This window comes from Balaenoptera ricei, chromosome 11 (assembly GCF_028023285.1).
Source record: "Balaenoptera ricei isolate mBalRic1 chromosome 11, mBalRic1.hap2, whole genome shotgun sequence".
Taxonomy (NCBI): Eukaryota; Metazoa; Chordata; class Mammalia; order Artiodactyla; family Balaenopteridae; genus Balaenoptera; species Balaenoptera ricei.
The window spans coordinates 12,960,538-12,983,117 of record NC_082649.1 but is presented as its reverse complement, the minus strand read 5'-3'; the positions used below and the strand labels follow the sequence as shown (position 1 = coordinate 12,983,117).

At 38.0% G+C, this 22,580-nt stretch overlaps 1 protein-coding gene across 1 annotated transcript in view; it reads right to left on the bottom strand.

Annotated features, from left to right (window-relative positions):
- The window catches only part of MYLIP (myosin regulatory light chain interacting protein), a 93,233-nt gene that overhangs the window by 5,617 nt on the left and 65,036 nt on the right, over positions 1-22,580 (bottom strand). Inside the window, exons 8-9 of the transcript XR_009505660.1 lie at positions 5,560-5,741; positions 3,845-3,959 (exon numbers count right to left, since the gene is read on the bottom strand). The gene's annotated coding sequence lies outside the window, so the exon portion shown is untranslated. The remainder of the gene's footprint in view (positions 1-3,844; positions 3,960-5,559; positions 5,742-22,580) is intronic.

Genomic DNA, 22,580 nt, shown 5'->3' with positions numbered 1-22,580 from the left:
CTAACCAAGTAAGCTCTTTTCTTCTCAGACTTGGAGTCAACAAATTCTGTAGGCCATCCTAATTAATGAGGAAAGCTCCAAGTCAGGCATGTTTTTCTAATGTTTTCAAGCATTCTGTGCTTCTAGCACTTCCCTGATTGGCTGGGCTCTGGAAGGTATCCAAAGAGACTTCTGAGATTGTACATACTTGGGGCGGCTGTTTGCTGTGAGGTGGAAACAGACCCTTCTCCCTCACTGGAGGTAACATCACGGCCTCCGTGACTTCAGCAACAAGATGAAATAAACGTCTTGGTTTGCGGGCAAACTGTGCAGAGCAGGCTTTGTGGGGCAGCCCTGCAAAGGTGGAAGAGCTATTCAAAGGTTGCCAGAGCCCGAGAATAAACTGGCTTTGATGAGGCTTATGGACACAATCCAGTTTTTAGCAAAATCCATGCCCAACCTCCTTGAAGTGCCCCATTGAGAAAACGGCTTGAAAATAGGTTGAATGACATGGGGAGCAACATCGGTAGAATAGATTTAATGAGCCAAAAAATGTGGTTTCAAATGCCCCTCTGAGTGCCACTGCCTGGCTTTGCCAGCAGATGTAAAAATCTGTGTACTGGGGAAAACTCAGAGAGACACAAAGCAGTGCTTATGCAAACTCTAAGCCAGTCAGCTGCATTCATGTTCAAGTCCAGAAAATTTACTCATGTGTAGAAAGATATGTCTGAGCTGAAGGGGAATTGTTTATGGTCCTGACTGCACGGTAGGGTTGGGGGCAGGGTGTGTGCAGAAGGAAATCTCTCGGATCTCCTCCAGAGAGTTTTTGGCTGTGCTTTGCCTTTGGCTCCCAGAAAGCGGGGAGGAGGTTGTTTACTGTACAGTCAGATCCTGATTATTCAGGGGCTGATTATCCATTTCATGGACTCACTGGCCTTGGGCCTCTCCTCCTTTTTAAGGGTTTCCTGACTTTTGGGGATGCTGTTACTCAGCTGATGCCAAATAGTAGAAAGAATGAAAAGAGACTAAAAATATTTTTACCGTATATGAGCAATTCCTATAAAGGATTTGATCATGAAAAGGGAGCAAACTGTGTCATTAAAACAGAATCTGGGGCTTCCCTGGTGGTGCAGTGGTTGAGAATCTGCCTGCTAATGCAGGGGACACGGGTTCGAGCTCTGGTCTGGGAAGATCCCACATGCTGCAGAGCAACTAGGCCCGTGAGCCACAACTACTGAGCCTGCGCGTCTGGAGTTTGTGCTCTGCAACAAGAGAGGCCCGCGCACCGCGATGAAGAGTGGCCCCCGCTCACTGCAACTAGAGAAAGCCCTCGCACAGAAACGAAGACCCAACACAGTCAAAAATAAATATAAATTAAAAAAAAAAAAGAATCTGGGGCTTGTTGGGGGGATTTCTTTCTCTGCTCTCTGTATGTGGTGTCTTGAGCCCCTACTGCTGTTGGGACTCCGTAGCAGATTTGCTGGGGAAAGCTCTGGAAGGCAATGCTCATGAAGTGAAGATGAGGAGAGCAGCCAGCTGGGCTCACAGTAAGGAATGTTGACTGCAGAGAGTCAAGCAAGGCAATGGACCCTGAAGAAACATTTGGGCTCTGACTACACTTGGTCTACAGCTGCTTATGTGTCATCAGAAGGATTCAAGCTCCATCAAGCTCCTAGACACCAAATGATCAGACACTTGGTAACGATGACTTGAGGGGGGTCAGTAGCAAATGCCCAGAGGCCAGAAGCAAAAGTACAGATCTGTGAGGACATCTGGTGAAGACAAACCCCAAGAAAGTCATGGAAATGGATAATGAAGATATTCATTTCCACAGGAGAACTTGCATTAACCATTGGGAAGGAAAGTGGGATGACCTTTCATAAAATTAATGGCAGAAGAATCATATGACTTAAAAAATATCTTCCTTTAATAAAGATTTCTTAGAAGGAACTAACTCTTTTATGTTAATATACTGAAGGCTAAGAACTGATTAATGTCATTACTTTGAATTGTAATCTCTTCATTAACCTCTCTCACTTTCCTTTATTAGTGACCATTTATATTTTTTAATTTATATGATACATTTAATAAAATGATTGCAATTATACTTTAAATTTGTAATTAGGATTTTTAAATAATTCACATAGAGCTTTTCAAAGAGTTCTTCCCTGCTCCGTCACTCTTGTCCTTTCCTCTAATCTCACCACTTAATTCAAAATGAAAGTTTTTATTGCAATTGAAACAGAACAGGAATTATATTTCAGTCTTAAGTCTTTAACCTTGCTCTTGATTTTTTTCCTGTTGTTATCAAGTTTAAGAACATTCAGGGCTTTGGGTTCAAATATCTATTATTTTTACTGGTGAGGTTGACAGAAGCTCCCACCAAAGACAAGGTGTGTTATAAACTAGAAAAACCGATCCTAAAAGCTTTCTCCACCCCTCACTGCTAGGATGTTGCAGGAAAAAACTAGTTTGACAAGAATAATAGTCCTTAAACTTCTTTAGTCCCAGTTGACTTTGAGATTCTAATAAAATTTATGGATTTTCTTCCCAGAAAAGTCCACATGAACACAAAAACACGGATTCCTTAAAGCTATTCTACTCTGGTTAGAGTCTCCTGAAGCAAAACTGCGGTTCTACAGCTGCATCCATGGGAGATGAGCTTTAAGGAGGATTTAGAAACTTTTTCTTTATAATCAACATAAAGAAATGAAGGATTGCCAAAAAATTAGGAAAGGAATGCAGTGGGGGAACTCAAAGGAAACAGAGGTGTAAAAAATGAAAATAAGTAAACTCATACAAAAAATGCAAAGAGAAGATTATGGGAAACCTCTTGTGGTAACACTACATGGGAGTTTATTCTGTCTTAATCTCAGCGGCACCCAGGGAAGGGAGGACCCCAGAGTAAAATGATCTGCAAAATTGTTTTTCGGAAGCAATGCAACGATGCTGACAACAACTTGAAACAAGCATGTGAGAGGACGGCTGGGAGGAGAAAGTCTGAATTCAAAAGACCCCAGCAGGAGATGCCCTGTGACAGAATCCGACTTGACAGGCGGAGGCATGTACTTCTGCTGTCATCTCAAAACAGAAATCTCAGGCGACATATTTAGTATGCTCTTGAGAATCCACCGTGTGTCAAAGGAAGAGCAGGCATATGGTCAAGCCACAAGGGAAAACCTGCCCTGAGTGGTGGAGATGACTCAGACCTTCGTTCCTATTCCTAATAAAAGAAGGCAGCTCTCTCCTGCTATGGGATGGCTTGGTTAACTACAAGTTGATTGAAGATGCATCAGGAGTGCCGACTGTCTTTAGGCAAACTGTACCGCAGAGCTAGCCACTGGTCTAGTATTAACCTATATTTAAGGGGTTTGGCAAAAACATGTCTAACCAAGCAATTTGAAACTGATGGGTTTGTGTTGAGGAGTCTGTTACTGGATGCTTCCTCAAATAGCAACAAATAAATCAAGAGCTCCTAAGAGTTATGCTTTGCTCTAAGTACAGTGTGTTGCTGTAGTGGTAGAGATAAAATTCACAGAAACATTGTTATGAGTTTTCAATGACAGCATTATTTCACATTTCTATGCAACTGATATTGTCTTGATCAGGAATAGAAAATGCTATGTGGAGATTATTCAGAACGTCTGGTCAGAAATCTGGCCAAAATAGCCTTATAGATTTATTCCCTGAGACCTCCCTTCGCCCCCAAACACATAGCAATAATATATAAAATAGGCAAACAGTAAAGGATATGTAAATATAAAAACAAAATTAGAAAGACATTGTGCGTCATTACTGTTAGCTACTGTTAACAATCTCTGAAATCTCAGGGGTAAAGTACAAGAAGAGTTTATTTCTCACTCACGTAAAGTTCAATCAGATGTCCAGGGGCTGCCTTCCATGCAGTGACTCAGGGACCCATGCTCCTTCAATTCTGTAATTCTTCCATCTCTGAAGAGTACCTCACTTCCAGCCAATGACTAAGAGAAACAGAGAGCATGGGACATGATGTGGCAGAGGTTTTTTTTTGAGACAGGTCTAGAAATGTCATGTATCACTTCTGCCCACATTCCTTAGCCATAACTTAGTCATATGGCCATACCAAATTGCAAAGGAGGTTATAAATGTAGGCTAGTTTTGTGCTGTGAAAATAGAAGAAACAGATTTTATTAAACACAAAAATGTCTGCCTACAGAGTAAGACATCCTTGTGGTCCAAACATCTCCATGGGGTACATGTCTCCATAGAACAATGGCAGAACAAAAACACAAAACAATAAGCAGGAAGTAAAGTAATTGGCCACTACACTGCAGCAATGCAAGCATAAAGAGTAGCAAAAAGATTCAGCTCCCGGAAAATGAATAGTGCTAACAGTGATTCCCATAAATTGAGAGGCTGGGATAGGTTCACTGCTGGAGTCTCTGACTCAAGAAAAAAATATATTGAAAAATGCTGCTTGATGGAACCATGTATAAAATACTGCATATCTGGGGAGGTAGATGGGCATAGACACAGCCTCTTAATCAGAAACTGAGGCAAGCTTCCATTATATCTGTGATTTCACTGTTATCATCAAAGGGCCAGAGAGGTCCATTCAGACTTTGTAATGAATAGAGGCAACTGTAATGACAGAGGCAATTGCAAACCCTGTAGACAGGGAGGGGTCAGAATAGAAAGAATGATTTGGGAAAAAAGTCAAAGACAATATTATCCTACAGATCCCAATTCCAAAACATATCAAGGAATATAACACTAAGCAAACAAACAAAAAACAGAATGATGACAAAAACAGCTTCCAAAATTAACAATCAGGAAATAAATTGATTCTGGATAAACTTGTAAAGGACATTCTGAAAAAGACCTAAAAATAGTTATGCCTGGAATACTCAGCGAGATAAGGAAATTATATCCATGAAGTAGAACAGGAGATTATATTTCTAAAAATCAGCCAAGCATAAATAAGACAGGAAGATATAAAAAAGAATCAAGGGGGCTTCCCTGGTGGCACAGTGGTTGAGAATCTGCCTGCTAATGCAGGTGACACAGGTTCGAGCCCTGGTCTGGGAAGATCCCACATGCCGCGGAGCAACTAGGCCCGTGAGCCACAACTACTAAGCCTGCGCGTCTGGAGCCTGTGCTCCGCAACGAGAGAGGCCGCGATAGTGAGAGGCCCGCGCATCGCGATGAAGAGGGGACCCCGCTTGCCGCAACTAGAGAAAGCCCTCGCACAGAAACGAAGACCCAACACAGCCAAAAATAAATAATAAATAAATTTAAAAAAAAGAATCAATTAAAATTTTAGAAATAAAAAATATTAATTTAAACAAAAATTATCATTGAAAATTTTAAAATATTGGAAGTTTACAAAAAGTGAAATTACTGCATACTAAGGACTGAGGATGCAATTTAAGTGGTAGACACAAATATACTAATTAAAAACCAAGGAAGACTGAAAAGAAATAAGATTTAACTCTAGAGGCTAGGAACACAATAACAGAGTAAACCTGAAGTTAGCAGAAGAAAGGAAATAAGGAGAGGATGTGAGGGGAAATGATGTTTTTTTTTACCAGCATGTGATACCATTTAAACAAAAGGAGTGTATTTCATTCTTCATTTTGCTGGCTGGAATGTGGAAGTGATGATGAGACCTGGATACACCATCTGAGAGTGTGGGATGGAAGCCATGAATTGAGGATGGTAGGATGAGATGGACTCTGGTTCCCGACACCATGAAGCCTCTGGATCCACCTGGAATGCTTAAACTGTTAGGAGAGAGAAAATACATTCCTATCATGGTTAAGCCACTGTTCTTTTGGCCTTTGTACATTTCACACATATAACGATACATCCAAAGTAATAAAATTATGAAGATTCAATTCAGCAATATATAAATCTGAGGGAGGATGGGTGCACTGTTGTTTATCTTATTGTTATTCTTTAAACTGTACCATTGATGTGAATTTTTAGTGTCCTCCCGGATGGCTTTTGTATGCAGAAATAATGATTTATGTTTATTTGTTCCTTAAGAATTAATATTCAATTATTAACATGATTTTTAAATTCTAGTGTACTTTAGAAATGCTATCATTTTATTTGTATGTCTAACTGATTTTTCTAATAACATTTTAGAGAACTTTGTAATACTTGTTTTCTTCTACAAACTTAAAACACCTTTCCTATAGAGTATACCACTCCAATAGTCCAACATTTATAAGTATATTGTGATTTCTTTCCAAGTACATTGTTAGAATTAACAAACAAAACTGCCTCAAGTACTTAAATAACTCTTCAGAAATATATTAAATTAAAAGTACTGAAAAACTTGTTTTAAAAAATGTCTTCAATACATAAAATGTCAAATTTATACAAATAATTTATCTTCTCCTTCCTCCTCCTATCTTTTTTAGGAGAAATTTTCAATCATATACAAGAAAGAATAGAATATCCATCACTCAGATTCAACAATAAAAATTAAAATTTTTTGTCCTTTTGTTTATCTGTTTCTTTCCTCCCTTTCTTTATTTACTAAAATATTTTCAAAACAAATCCCAGAGAGCTTAACACCCTGTACACTTCAATATAGCTCTCTAAAAATATAGATATTTCCTTAAAGACCTCAATGTCATTATCAATCACAACAAAATTTACAATAACTTTTTTTGTATCACCCAATTCCATGTCCATAACCACAGTTGCCCAATAATCTCAAAAAATTCTTTTTACACTTGCTTTGGCCTAATCAGGATTCAAGCAAGGTCACACAACACATTTGATTGTTTTGTCTCCTGAGTCTCCTACAAACCAGAGTACTCTACCCTCCCTTTTCCTTTCCTGAAGAAACTGGGTCAGTTGTCTTGTAGAATATTTTCTATTCTGGATTTACATGTTTACTTCCTGGTATCATTTAATATGTTCCTTTATCCCCTCATACTTCTTGTAAATGGAAGTTATCTCTAGACTCTTCAGGTTAAACTTAAAAAAAAAAAAAAGCACTTTATACAACCCTCAGAATGGGAGAAAATATTTGCAAACAAAGCAACAAACAAGGGATTAATCTCCAAAATATACAAACAGCTCGTGCAGCTCAATATCAAAAACACAAATAACCCAATCGAAAAATGGGGGGAAGATCTAAATAGACATTTCTCCAAAGAAGGCATACAGATGGCCAACAAACACATGAAAAGATGCTCAACATCACTAATTAATAGAGAAATGCAAATCAAAACTACAATGAGGTATCACCTCACAACTATCAGAATGGCCATCATCAGAAAGTCTACAAACAATAAATGCTGGAGAGGGTGTGGAGAAAAGGGAACCTTCCTACACAGTTGGTGGGAATGTAAATTGGTACAGCCACTATGGAGAACAGTATGGAGGTTCCTTAAAAAACTAAAATTAGAACTACCATATGACCCAGCAATCCCACTACTGGGCATATACACTGAGAAAACCATAATTCAAAAAGAGTCATGTACCACAATGTTCATTGCAGCTCTATTTACAAAGCCAGTACATGGAAGCAACGTAAGTGTCCATCAACAGATGAATGGATAAAGAAGATGTGGCACATATGTACAATGGAATATTACTCAGCCATAAAAAGGAACAAAATAGTGCCATTTGCATAGATATGGATAGACCTAGAGACTGTCATACAGAGTGAAATAAGTCAGAAAGAGAAAAACAAATATCATATAATATTGCTTACATGTGGAATCTAGAAAAATGGTACAGATGAACTTATTTGCAAAGAGAAATAGAGACACAAATGTAGAGAACAAACTTATGGATACCAAGGGGGGAAGGGGGGATAGGATGAATTGGGAGATTGAGATAGACATATATACACTACTACGTATAAAATAGATAACTAATGAGAAACTATTGTATAGCACAGGGAACTCTACTCAGTGCTCTGTGGTGACCTAAATGGGAAGGAAGTCTAAAAAAGAGGGGATAGGGCTTCCCTGGTGGCGCAGTGGTTGAGAATCTGCCTGCCAATGCAGGGGACACGGGTTTGAGCCCTGGTCTGGGAAGATTCCACATGCCCCGGAGCAACTAGGCCCGTGAGCCACAACTGCTGAGCCTGCGTGTCTGGAGCTTGTGCTCCGCAACAAGAGAGGCCGTGACAGTGAGAAGCCCATGCACCGCGATGAAGAGTGGCCCCCACTTGCCACAACTAGAGAAAGCCCTTGCACAGAAACGAAGACGCAACACAGCCAAAAATAAATAAATAAATAAATAATTTTTTTTAAAAAAAAAGAGGGTATATATGTATACATATAGCTGATTCACTTTGCTGTACATCAGAAACTAACACAACATTGTAAAGCAACTATACTCCAATAAAAATTAATTTAAAAATTGCATAAAAAAGCTTTGAGATATTCACACACCATACAATTCACCCACTGAAATGTACAATTCAATTATATTTAGTATATTCACAGGGTTGTACATCCATCACAACAATCAGTGTAAAATATTTCATCATTCCCAAAAGAAATCCCATACCCAATAGCAGTCATTCCCCATTCCTGCCTCTCACCCCCAGCCCATTCTGTTTCTATGGATTTGCCTATTCTGGACATCTCATATAAATGGAAACATATAATATGTCATTGTTTATGAATGGCTTCTTTCACTTAGCATAGTGTTTTCAAGGTTGAAACATATTGTGTCCTGTATCAGTACTTCATTCCTTTTCTTTGCTGAATAATATTCCATCACATGGATATACCACATTTTTATCCATTCATTAGTTGAGGAACATTTGGGCTGTTTCTACTTTTCTGGGTACTTTTAATAATATCGCTATGGACATTCTCATACTAGGTCTTGTGTGCACATTTGTTTTCATTTTTCCTGACTATATACCTAGGAGTGGACTTACTGGGTCATATGGTAACTCTGTGTTTAATACTGAGGAACTGCCAGACTATTGGCCAAAGCGTCTATACCACTTTACATTCCCACCAGCAATGTTGGCATGTTCAACTTTTTTTTCAAGAAAACTGTGTGTATATATCTACAATTTTAATATAAAATTATCATACAAATTGAATGTTACTATTACTCCAGCAATATCTAACTTAAAAATATAATAGAAAATAGGAAATCTTCCATATCAGCAACAGAAACCAAGGAACAAACTCAATAAAAGATGAGAAATTCTGTTTTGGAGAAAATTTAGAAAACATCATTGAAGGAACTATGGAGAAAAACATCCCATGAATTCAAAATTTTAAATATAGGTTTGTCTTTTACCAGAGATCTGCATCCAGGAAGAAATGAGGCCAGAGCCAGGGACTAACATACCTCAGATCTTACAGCTACTACATTTGAAAAGAGATTTTTAAAAAATACATTGTAAAAAGAGAGTGAGAGTATTTGTTCAACATAATGAAGGAGACTTTGATATTGATGATCTCTTCAAGGGAGTAAAAAATTAAGCGTATTTTTGTTACTTGATTGTTTTATCTTTTAGAATATGTGATAAAGTGTTATAGATTATTGAAGGGTTTTATCTCCTCACCAAAGTATGTAAAACTTTAATAATGGAGAAATAATTATACCATGTCATGGATGATAAGGCTAAATGTCTTAAAGTTATTCTCTTAAAATTAGTCTCTATATCAACCAAAATCCCAACAGGATGGTTTTGACAAACTGATACTGAAATGTGTATAGAAAAGTAAGGGACCAAGATACAGATGTTTACTATATGGCTATTTAATGATGACTGTGTAATACAGGTATAGGTATATACAAATAGTCCAATAAAACAGACTAGAGACCTAGAAACAAAGGTGATCCTATGTGGAAAATGGTATTTGCCAGGGTTAACATTACATATCAGTGAGGAAAAAGATTGCCTATTAAATAAATGGTTCTGGAAAAATGGGCAATCCATACAGAAAAAACACTTGGGGCCCCATCCAACGTTAAATATAAAATAGATCCCTGGTGCAGTAAATATCTAATGGTAAATAAGGAAAATTTTATTTTTATTAAAAAAATAAGAGAACATCTTTATGTTCTATAAGTATGAAATAATTTTTAAGCAATGTATCAGAAAAGCACAAACAATAGAGAAAAAATAAGTTCAAGTATATTAAAATTAAAATTTCTACACAGTAAAAGACCAAGAGCAAAGATCAAAACAAAGTTAGAATGGGAGAAGGTATTTCCAGTGAATACAAGTGAATAACAAGAATTATATAAATAATGTATTTATAACTTTAAAAAACTCAATATGAAAAAGATAAACTATCCAGTTGAAAAATAGGCAAAGGATATAATTAAGCAGTTCACTGAAGGGGACATCCAATTGGCTAATACACATACAGAAAGGAATTTAAGTCTCCCTGATAATCAGGGAAATGTAAATTAGAATAGATGGACAAAAATTAAAAATTCTTATAATTCTATGTGATGGCACATAGAATGGTTATGGATATGGTTCCTTCACCTAATTATCAAGAGTATTTCATAGGAAGAGTAATTTACCAAAAAACTCCACTCTAGCTTTTGCTACTTTTAACTGTGAGGATGCCTTTGGCACCATCTGACAAATAACGATGTTTCCAATAGTTTCAACAACAAGGAAATCTCTTACCTTACTTAATAGGAAGTTCAGAGGTGCTTGTGGGGGCTTAGTTATTGGTGACTTCAGCGGTTCAAAAATGTAAACAAGGACCTTGTTACTCCCCTTGTCCTTAATGCTGTTCCAGCATTAGCTTTGCCCTCTAGCTGGGCCCCTTTTGTGGGAGGAGGGCTGTCAGCAGTATTTGGGGCTCAACCTTCATAATTCATATCCACTGGGGGAAAAGGAGGCTCTTTGTCATCATGGAGTAAAGGGCCTTCCCTGTGGTCTGATAAAGCCAAATTGGATCACTTGCCAACTCTGGACCCTGTACCCATCCCAGACTTGAATATAAGAAATGGGTTTGCTGGAATTAACTTAGATGTCTGGAGTTGGGTCAATTTCTAAGCATGTTGCTGTGGATGAGGATTGGATTGGGTGCTGTGGAAGTCCATTGCACCTCCTGTGGGCATATGACTCCCAAACACCCCAGATATAGACCTACAAAACCCCAGAAATAGGAACGAAAGGCAATATCAATTTTAAATACAATTACATGACACTTTACATAAGGCTTCATTAAACTGTTTTAGTCATTCCTGAAGGCAGGACAGTGAGGAATCTCCGAGGAGAGTGAGAAATTGAGCTTTGCATGCATCTCGGCTTGAGAGGCAAACCTTGGAGCGGTCGACTCTCACAGCCCCAAACAGCACTCAGGGGCACCATTTTTCCTTTCAAAGGTGATATTGATAGGAGAAACATGCCGTTGTACTGCAAGCTTTTTTCGCTTGCCTGGAGTGGGACCACAGGCACAATTGCCAGCACAAGTATTGTCATGGCAACCAGAAGCTGTATTCCTATTCTGATTCTAAAATTGACCCATGTCTTGAGTGTTCGTTCCAGAACTTCAGTGCTCAGTCCATTTCTAACAGCTCATTTCCAGAGTCCTACTCGCACCAAGAGGAGCATCTTGACTTTTTGAGGTGTTGCTGAGAAACACCTTCTCAACTGCTGAAAGTTCAGAAACTTCTCTGAATTTTGCACTGCATAAGCAGCGATCCCCTCCCCCCAACATATAAGAAACATTAGACACCCGCTCACTCAGAATTTCCAAACTGTTCTCCTTGGAGACTCTTTAGAGCCTTGGCTGGCGGGGTGGAATGAGAGGGAGAAAAAAAGCCCAGTGGGAAGAGCTCTAGGATTCTAATCTTCCTTCAACTACCTTCTAATCTGCCTTGATCTACTTTATATGTTGAGCTTCAGAAAAAAAAAAGTCATTTGCACAAAGTTTCAATGAATAAAAACATCGAAAAAAATCCCAAAAAACTGCTGACCTGTTCCTATTCCTTTTTGCTGGGTGGCAAGGAAGGCCAGAAAGATGACATTAAGATAACCCAATTTATCAGAGTCAGAACAAGGATCAAGTTCTGAGGACTTCTCATATGCGGCTCAGTCCATCACATCAGTGTTTACTAAGATACCTTCTGTGGAACACTAGGCCCATAAAAGGATATTAAAAAATTCTATGGACCAAGTAAGGGGAAACTTTACATGTTATATCCTCTTGGAGAATTATATCAACATCTTTAAGATTCTGAGTAGTGAAGAAACCTGTTTAATTTGGTATTTTCTAATCTAATAGCAGAACCTGTTATGTGAAAGACATCTATTAACATCCTCAGAACTAATGTTCCAAAGAACGTACTTTACGAAACATTGCATTATATCATATAGCCAAATAAACAACAAACTTTCAATTTTAGATGTATGAGCTACCTTAAAAACATGCTTTTAACATGGAGTATTTCAACCATATGCAAAAGTAGAGAGACTAGTATAATGAATTCCATGTACATGTCACCTAACTCAGCAATTGTCATTAGTTATCTTTTCTCTTTGTACCACCACCCATTTTCCCAACCACTCATGATTATTTTGAAGCAAATCCTAGACATATGATTTCATCTGAAGACATTTCAGTATGTATCTCTAAAGACAAGGGCTTTCTTTTTTTTTTTTAAACATAACTTCAATATCATCATATCCTGAAAACTGCAACTATAAGCCTAATATCAGTGTTCTTATTTTCCTGATTGTCCATAAATGTTCTAATTTTAGTTTTTTTGTTGTGTTTTGTTTTTATAGTTTGAAATAAGATCCAAAAAGGTCCATATATTACCACTGGTTAATAATTTAAGCCTATTTTAATGAAAAGATTCTCCCTCTTTATACTTCTGCTCGTTTTTTTGTTTTTGTTTTTTTTAAACTGGGCCCTTTGTCCTGAGTTTCCCCTAGTCCAGATTACATCCCCATGGTGTCTCTCAGCATGTTCCTCTGTCCTCTGTATTTCCTGTAAGATAAACAAATTCTGGTTTGGTTTCTTTGGCAAGACTATTATATAGGTGGGTGGAATACTTCCACTGAGAGACATACAGTGTCCCTTTTTTGATGTTATCAGCCATGGTTGATCATTGCCTAAAAACACTAATTCATTAGGCATTACAAATAGTGATGTTTCTATCATTCCTTCTTCATTTATTAGCTAGATTACTTCTGTAAAAATAAACTTCCTCTTGTTAAATACTTGGTTACATTGAGATACAATTCCTATAGAAAGGGCAAGAAAAAAAAGTTTGATTCTTTCTACTGATAAGTTTTCAAAATAGTGCATTGGTTCCCTTGAGCTGGTAAAGAATTATCAGTGTGTTACTGTTCTGTTATTATTATGAACCATTAAATTTAGACATATTCTATGTGTTTAAATAAACATATTCTATGTGTTTAAATCCTTTTTAATTATCACACTTATTGATGTTCAGATTTGTCCCTTTTGCCCAATGCTCCTGAGTCCTTTTGACACAATCCACATAGCTTTTGATCGATTTCTGGTGTTTTGGTAGGGCAAGATGTACCAGGTTCTTCTTGCACATTTCTAGCACCAGACCTGGAATGAGTTATTTCTTCCAGGTGCCTTGGTTTTGTTTTGTTTTGTTTGTTTTTTTTAACTGGGAAATGTATTTAGAAAACACAGTATGAATATGATCTTTTAGAGTTTAATATAGATAAAATCTCCTGGGGCTTCAGTTAAATGTTTCATATGACAAAGGAGAAAAACATTTATTGTGAACTTGACCAATTTACTCTCCAAATCTGTTTTCTCATTTGTAAAATGCAGACTATAATCCTTACTCATAGTTTACAGATTAAACAAGTCAACACATGTGCAGTAGTTAGAATAGTACCAGTGATAGTGAGTACTTAATAAACATTAATTATGATTTGACACCTAGCATTAGTTTTATACTCAGATTTCAATATATGGTGATTTATTTTAAGATCAAATTATTATTCTTTAACAACTCACAGTTCCCTTTGATGATATGACACCCCAAGTTCCCCTAACGTAGTTTGAGCAGTCACATTCCCAGGCAGCAGGGTTCAATTAAGGAAGCCAGGAGAAAGAGCAAGCAACTCCAGAGTTATTTTTTGCTTCTTGGAAGGCCATCTGCTGCCATGACCCATTTCACAGCATGGAAATTCATCAGCTGAGTGCAATTTCCCTTCAATCAGTGGCCCCGTAAATAGAATTACGGTGCTAATTTTAAATTTCAAATGGTCAGCACAGGTTAAAAAATGCCCATTCATCAGTCAAGATTCTGCAGTTAATTGTGAAAACAGAGGGTCCACTGCATGCCAGGATTTTGACAGAGAAGTGAGAAACAGTTTTGTTTTCCTTCACCTCTTAGGCCGCTGGCACACAGCAAACAGATAGTTCCAAATCTTTCCCTCTAAATTTTTTATTTTTTGCCTTGATGCTTCAGTGAATAAGTAAGTGAATTTATCTTCACAAACTTGGTCCTTTCAAGACTGGACTGATCTCTTTAAGGGGAATGGGTTTGTTGATCTTTGAATAAACCTTATGAAAAGCCCACATTAAAAATAAATTCATGACAACAAAGTGTTTTCAAAATAATATGGACTTGTTAGTTATACTAAAGAATATCAATGTGTTGTTGGACTGGATAATGTATCAAAAATTGCTTTGCAGGGATGTTATTAGGACAATTGGTGAAACTGGCATAATATTGTAAATTAAAATATTACATCAATATTAAATTTCCTGAATTTGATAACTGCTTTGGTCTTAGACAATACACACTGAACTAGTAAAGAGTACAGAGACATGATGTCTGCAGAGCACTCTCAAATGGTTCAAAGAAAATTAATGTGTGTGTGTGTGTGTGTGTGTGCAGAGAGAGAGTGCATGCACACACAGCACTCAAATGTGACACATGTTAAAAACTGGTAAAAACTGCTGAATTTGGGTGAAGGGTATAGGGAAGTTCTTGATATCGTTCTTAAAATTCGTCTGTAAGTTTAAAATTATTTCAAAATAAAATGTTTTTTTTAAAATTAATTTGTTAGGGACTTCCCTGGTGGCACAGTGGTTAAGAATCCGCCTGCCAAGGCAGGGGATATGGGTTCGAGCCCTGGTCCGGGAAGATCCCACATGCCGTGGAGCAACTAAGCCCGTGCGCCACAACTACTGAGCCCACATGCCACAACTACTGAAGCCCACGCGCTCTAGGGCCCATGCTCTGCAACAAGAGAAGTCACAATGAGAAGCCTGCACACCACAATGAAGAGTAACCCCCGCTCACCACAACTAGAGAAAAGCCTACACGCACCAACGATGACCCAGCACAGCCAAAAATAAATAAATGAATAAATTAAAAAAAAAAATTAATTCGTTAAAAAATTCTATAAATGAAATCAAAAGCCCAGGCCAAAAAGGTTAAGTAAGAACATGAGCAGTTATTCAAAAGTCAAATTAATAATCAACCTATAGAGAAGTGGGTTAAGCACGAACATGTGAAGGTAATGATTTGAGCTAAACATTAAGAAAAACCAACAATGCAAGCCTTGATGCTCTCCTGATACCAGTACCATATTTACAAATTGCTCACCATACAGTTCTTCCAAGACGATCCCACAGGCAACTTAAATTCAACAATCCTGAGACCTAAGATAGCTAAGAAAATGTGAGGGTAGCATCTGTCTTCTGTTGATGAAGAGGCCTGATAGAGATAACTGGGGAAGTGGCTCACAAGCTCTAAGGTCAGCTCTGCAGCTGGAGATCATGTTAAGCAAGGTCCTGCAAGACCTGAAGACCTTGGCTTCTGAGAATAATGAAGCTGCTCTCTCAGCCTGTGTGGGAGAGTTCCTGGATAAACAGATGAAGGACATAGCCTCTCTGGAATACCATCTTGGCTGCTGGAAGGAATTAGAAGAGCTAGCCCACTGGGAAACCCTGTTTGAAAAGCCTGCTGCAGCCTCAGGTGAAGAGATTTAACTTTTGAAGGCAACACAACAAGTCTTCCCATTACAGTGAGTCCCAAAACCAGCTACTTAAGAGTCTTGATCTTCTCCATTTGTCAGAAGACTGCTTCCTTTTTATCTAGTATCCCAATCATCATCACTGGGCTTGCAAATAAATTTGCTTTGCATTATACATATATTTTAAAAAAACAACAACATGATACCACCCAAGCTTTTCCCCAGATGTTCCCCTCTCTCTAATGTAGCAGAGAGCACTATCCTCTTTAGTGGTTCTTGCATTTAGGCCCATGCAGTTTCCATGGCTGCTGAGTGAACTCCTGTTAAGGCTGTGTTGGGCTGCACCCCACAGGCCTGCAAGCCTTGTAGTTGCCCAGCCTCGAGACCAAAGAAAGAGCTGGGAAAGAGTGACAGAGACATCTTTGGTTTATTGGATAGGGGGAGCTTACACATTTGCAGCAAAAGGTCCTGGAGCAACACCTCACTGTAGACAGCAAACGGGACACAGCAACAACCATCACTACTCAGGGGAGAAGTTGGCTGCCATTTATAGGGGGAATTGACGTCAGGTTCGCTCATCAGTTACCAGGGAAACCAGCAGCTAGGGCGGGGGCAAGCACGTAGGCAGTGCCTGATTAAGCCCTATAATTAAGGGAATTGGATAGTCATGTGAGTGAAGCAGGGACTAGTCGAACAGGGGATGTATAGAGAATAGCCGTCTTGAATGGCCTGACCATACAGGCTGGAAAGTCTTCCTTCTCTGATTCCTCCAGGCAGAGCTGGTTGTTTCCTCTTCTTCTAACTTAGGGAGTAACCGTATTATAGAACACTTCATTTTGTATGTTTGTTGGTATAGCTAAACTTCTCAGAAGACTGAGTTCCTAGAAGGTACATAATGTGACTTATCTTTGTATTACCTGGACAACTCTGGCATATTGTAGGCTCATGAGAAGAAGGAAAGAAAAGAAAGAAAGAGAGAGAGAGAGACAGAGACAGAGAGACAGAGAGAGACAGAGAGAGAGAGAGAGAGAGGAGAGAGAGAGAGAGAGAGAGAAAAGAAAGAAAGAAAGAAAGAAAGGAAGGAAGGAAGGAAGAAAGAAAGAATGAATGAATGAAAGAAAGAAAGAAAGAAAAAGAAAGAAAAGAAAGAAAGGAAGGAAGGAAGGAGGAAGGAAGGAAGGAAGGAAGATAGAGGGAGGGAGAGAAGGAAGAAAGAAAGAGTGAGCAGATAAGATCTGAGCTTGAGCTGGATGAAATGAAAAAAAAATCAATATAATTAGTATTTGTTTATCTGATATATCTGAAGTCTGAACCAAGAGTGCTAATACAGGCACAATTATTTACCAACAGATCAATCTCCATGTCTTAGCTATAAGATATACAAGTCCTGAGAAGGAAAATACTACTGAAATACATCTGAAACATGCATGTACTAAGTATCATTTCTGCCATTGAGGCCATTTTTTCCTACATGTTCCTAGTGAGAATGAAGTTCAGAGTGAGGAGGTTACATGCCTCAAACAACCAGACCCAGGAGAGTGGAGTCCTCTTGGAGTTCAGTTCTATGAAGAGGCCTCATGAAAGATGGTGCTGTGTCATGATTCCTGCTTCAGAGAGTATAAATATATCCACCCAGGCTGAAGATCAGTTGAGCAAGTTACCTAGCCTTTCTGGGCCTCATTTTCCCTCCTTGTAAAATAACCATAACAATACCTACCGGTATAGGTTAGGGCTGAGTTGCAGAGAAAAAATCCGTGCTAGCTAATCTACACAGGAAGAAATAGTAAGTGATTTTCAGATTCATTGAGAGGCCAGAAGGAGCAGACTCACAAAAGCTGCACTTCAGAACCAAATCAAAGTGAGCTGCTGCCTCTTCTCAGGTCAGGAAGCCATGAGCTCCTGAGGACACCACCCTTGTGACTCAGGAGCCCTTACAATTAGGAAGCCACTGTGGTTAGAAGGCTGCTCGCTACAACTAGTACCAGTAAAATGAATGCCCCATGCCATGCCTCATAACACCGTGTAGCTATGACTGGACACGGGAGCCTCTGATGATGATGGGGGAAAAGTACATGCCCCCACTATCCTATGACCAAGCGAAACAGCAGGGCGAAACAGCAGGAGCAAAGCCTCCTTCTCATTTCCACCCTCCAAATCTCATCCAACTTGGAAAACCGAAATCTCAAGACAATAACCTCAGATACAGGGCAGTCTGGGAAATGTAGTTTTTAGCTTTCCGGCCTCTAAAGTAGAGAAAAGCATACCAGCAGGAAGTTGGAGTGAATGTTGAATGCCAATATGAGTATTTACTGCCTTTTAGAGTGGGGAGGATTAAACGAGATAATGTATATCAAGTACAGAGCTCAGTGTCCATCACACAGTAGTACTCAATAAATGGTATTCATATTAAATCTGCACAACTTGGATACTCATCTTTGTGCTACAAAGCTGTACTACTTCAGGTTTCAAAATTAAATGGAATGGTATTTTTTCCACCAGGATGGACTTTAAAACTAAAAATAGAGCTACCATATGATCCAGCAATCCCACTCCTGGGCATATATCTGGAGAAAACCATGGTTTGAGAGGATACATGTGTCCCAATGTTCATTGCATTGCTGTTTACAATAGCCAAGGCATGAAAACAACCTAAATGTCCATCGACAGATGAATGGATAAAGAAGATCTGGTACATATATACAATGAATATTACTCAGCCATTAAAAAGAATGAAATAATGCCATTTGCAGAAACATGGATGGACTTAGAGATTATCTTACTAAGTGAAGTAAGTCAGACAGAGAAAGACAAATATATGATATCGCTTATATGCAGAATCTAAAAAAAAAAAAATGATACAAATGAACTTATTTACAAAACAGAAACAGACTCACAGACATAGAAAACAAACTTATGGTTACCAAAGGGGAAAGGGGGGGAGAGGGATAAATTGGGAGTTTGGGATTGACATGTACACACTCCTATATTTAAAATAGATAACCAACAAGGACCTACTGTATAGCACAGGGAACTCTACTCAATATTCTGTAATAACCTAAATGGGAAAAGAATTTGAAAAAGAATAGATATGTATATATGTATAACTGAATCACTTTGCTGTACACCTGAAACTAACACAACATTGTAAATCAACTATAGTCCAATATAGAATAAAAATTTTTAAAAATCAAGGATGGAATATGGCAATGGAAGGGTATTCCATGTTCCAAAGGACATCAGCCTGTACAGGTGGCCTGCAGTGTGCCAGGTGGTATGCTCCTGATTCATACTCCTTATCTCACTAATTCCTAACAATTCCATGAAGTTCTTGTTATAGAATTTCACATGGAAGCTAAATAACTTGTTCAAGGTCCTACAGCTGGTAAAAAGCTGGGGCTTCATACAGACCCAGATTGGCCAACTTTAGAGCCCATGTGATTTCCATTAAGTCATAGGTAAAGTGCATGGGCACCCTTAGGGAGCAACGGGACTGGCTAAATAAGATGAGCCCTGGAATTTTGTTTCGATCTACAGGATGCAGATGATCAGCAGTACTTGTTCCTGTGTAGTTGGGTTGTTTAATGGAAAGGTAGGTAAAGGGCTTAGACTCCTGGTAAGTGCTCCACAAACATTAGCTTATTACTAGTCTTATGCAAAGACGTTTATACATTGACTGGATGGTAATATTATTAGCTGGCTTTGCACCTTATAGAACATCCATTTCCAAAGAGTTTTGGTTAATGGCTAAATATTGATAAAGAGAGTTCTCTATGTGGTGTTCTATATTGACATTGAAATTTCTACCATTTCACTTTCTCTGACTTCTAGAAGTTCCACCATATACCGGCATTGTGACTTTGGGTGAGTCAGTCTTTCTTGCCTCTGTTTTTTTATCTGTAAATGGGAATAATAACCCTACACTATCATAGGGTTGTTATGAGGATTAAAGGTTTAACATATACAATGCACTTTTTGTTCTTGCTTTGGTTACTGTTTGTTTTACCAAAATGGGAATAATATATAATTTTATTTCCCTTTTCTTAACAATATCTCAAGAAAATCATTTGGTATAGTGTCAATTCATTCATTTTAATGGCTGTATAATATCCATAATGTGGATATACAATAATTTATTGGCCATCTCATTCTCCTGATCAGCATTTGCTTTTTTTACAATTTTTCACTAAGAACAATGCATTAAAAATCCTACGCATGTAATTATTTTGGGGAAACAACAACTAGGTGCACAAATTGGAGGTATACAGCTCAATAAATGTTTAAAAACTAATCATATTCATATAATCAGTACTCAGGTCAAGAAGCAGAACATTACCAGGTCCCTAGAAGCATTCATTATGCCTCCTTCTGTCATTAACAGCTACCCTCTTGATTTCTCTGAATTTTGTTTTTAAACTGTATAAATGGAATCATGCATTTGGACTCTGTCATGCCTGGCTTCTTTTGTGAGATTCACCCATATTGATGTTTGGAGTTATAATGTGTTCATTCTTATTCCTGTACAGTATACCAATAAATGGATACGACAATTAATTTGTCCATTCTAATCTTCATGAATGTTTGGGTAGTTTCCAGTATGAATGGTGCTGTGGTCAACATTCTTCTACATTTCTTCTGGTGAAGGTATGTACACATTTCCGGTGGGCATATACCAAGAGTGGTACAGCTGCATCACAAGGCATGCATATGTTCAGATTTAGAAGACACGGACAAACAGGTTTTCAAGGTGGTTGTATCAATTTACACTTCTACCTGGAGTGTATGATAGTTTTGATTGTTCCCTACTCTTGCCAAAATGTGGCATTTTTATTGTACGTAAGTTGTTTTATTTCTGAGGGATAGATTGTGAGAAGTGGGATTATTGAGTCAAAGTGTGCATGTGTTTTAACTTTAACAGATGTGGCCAGATGGTTTTCCAAAAAGTCTGTATAACTGAACATTTTCACCAGGCACATAAAAGAATACTCTTCTCCCTACATCTCTGCCAACAATAAATATTATTGCTCTTTTTAATTTTTGCCATTCTGATGAGTACAAAATAAAATAAAATGTTATTTTAAATTGCACTCCATACTATTAATTTTTATATTTTTGGCTACTGGATTTGATCTTCTATGGACTGTCTTTTTGATAGAGGGAAGGTTATTGAATATGTGACCAATAAGAAAGGATTAAAGGAATGTCTTTGCTCAGAGAAGAAAACATCTAAGGCAAACTGTATTAGTTGTCTTTGATTATTTGAAGGCTCATATTGTAAGGGATTTCATGTATCCTGTGAATCTTTTGAGGGCAGATTTGGGACCAATGAATGCAAGTTTTAAGATGACATATTTTAAGTTAAATTAAGAAACTAACAGTGTTATCCCGTTGAAAAAAACACCCCCCCACACACAAAACCTCTCTGTGAAGTTGTAAATTCTCTACCTCTGCATGTGTCCACGATGAGGCTGCCTGCTTACAAGTCAGAGATGTGTTGGGGGGATTCTTCTATTGAGCTGAAGATAGACTTGGCTAAGTGGTTCCAAAGGCAGGCCGTGACTGAGAATCAATTTAGAAACTTTAAAATGCAGATTCCTAATACCTGCCTTGAAGACTTTGCTGAAGAAGGCCTAGGAGAGCCCCAGGAATCTGTATTTTTGTAACACTAACCAAGTGATTCTGATTAACCTGTGTACAGACCAACATTTGAGGAAACACTGGACTAGACCACCTCTCTCTTTGAATTTCAAAATGATCGATTTTATCAGCTGCTATGTTATCAATGTTATTTAACACAAAATGTCATGAGTCAGATACTAAAGGACTATAAACAACCCCACCTGCAGTTCCTACCCCCTCTGTACCATTCTAAGGAAATACAAGAAATATATTTTCCTCCTACAAATGAATGTGTCAACTATAATCCTCATGCAAACAAAAATACCCATGAAATTATGAGTTACAGCTTAATAATTTGTGGACAAAGTATCTTTGGAATTCTGCAGTTGAGTGTTGAGTGGGGGCTCATGAATTAACTCTCAGAAGTTCATTCGATAAGGAGACAAATCCCCTGTTTAAACGGAATCACCATTAAAGAGAATGAGCTTTGGAGTCACGGGTCAGACTCATTCTCACCTTCTCCGTATCTCTATAGCGGGGACAACAATACAGCAGTTTCTACTTTAAGGAGATTTCCCCTCAGGATTAAAGAAAATAACATATAAAGTGCATAGCACAGCACTCAGCATGGAAGAAATACTTAATAAGTATTATTTCCCTTCCATTCTTTCCCTTACAGTGCCAGCAAAAGTTACCCTATTTTTAATACAGTTTATGCTCTTCTTTCTACAATTCAGTAAGTCAGAAAGTAAGTTTGATCTTGATACAGCAGTTTAAAAAGATTACAAGCATTTCAAAATATTTGGCTCCTTCTTTGATAGCTAATGAAGGTACATAGTGTTTTAGCTCTAGATGTTGATCAAACAGTTCAAGGATATTTAAAGGAAAGTATTTGTATTCAAGAAAGAGAAATATTTGGTCTTCATAGGAACATTTTAAAGGTCATAAGAGGAAGGCTCTTTTCACAGTATCCTCATCTGTTCCAAAAGGATTGAGTAAGTAAGCCCATTCTTTAACTTTCAACTAGTTGTTTTGGGTTTCAGATATTTCTTTAGGT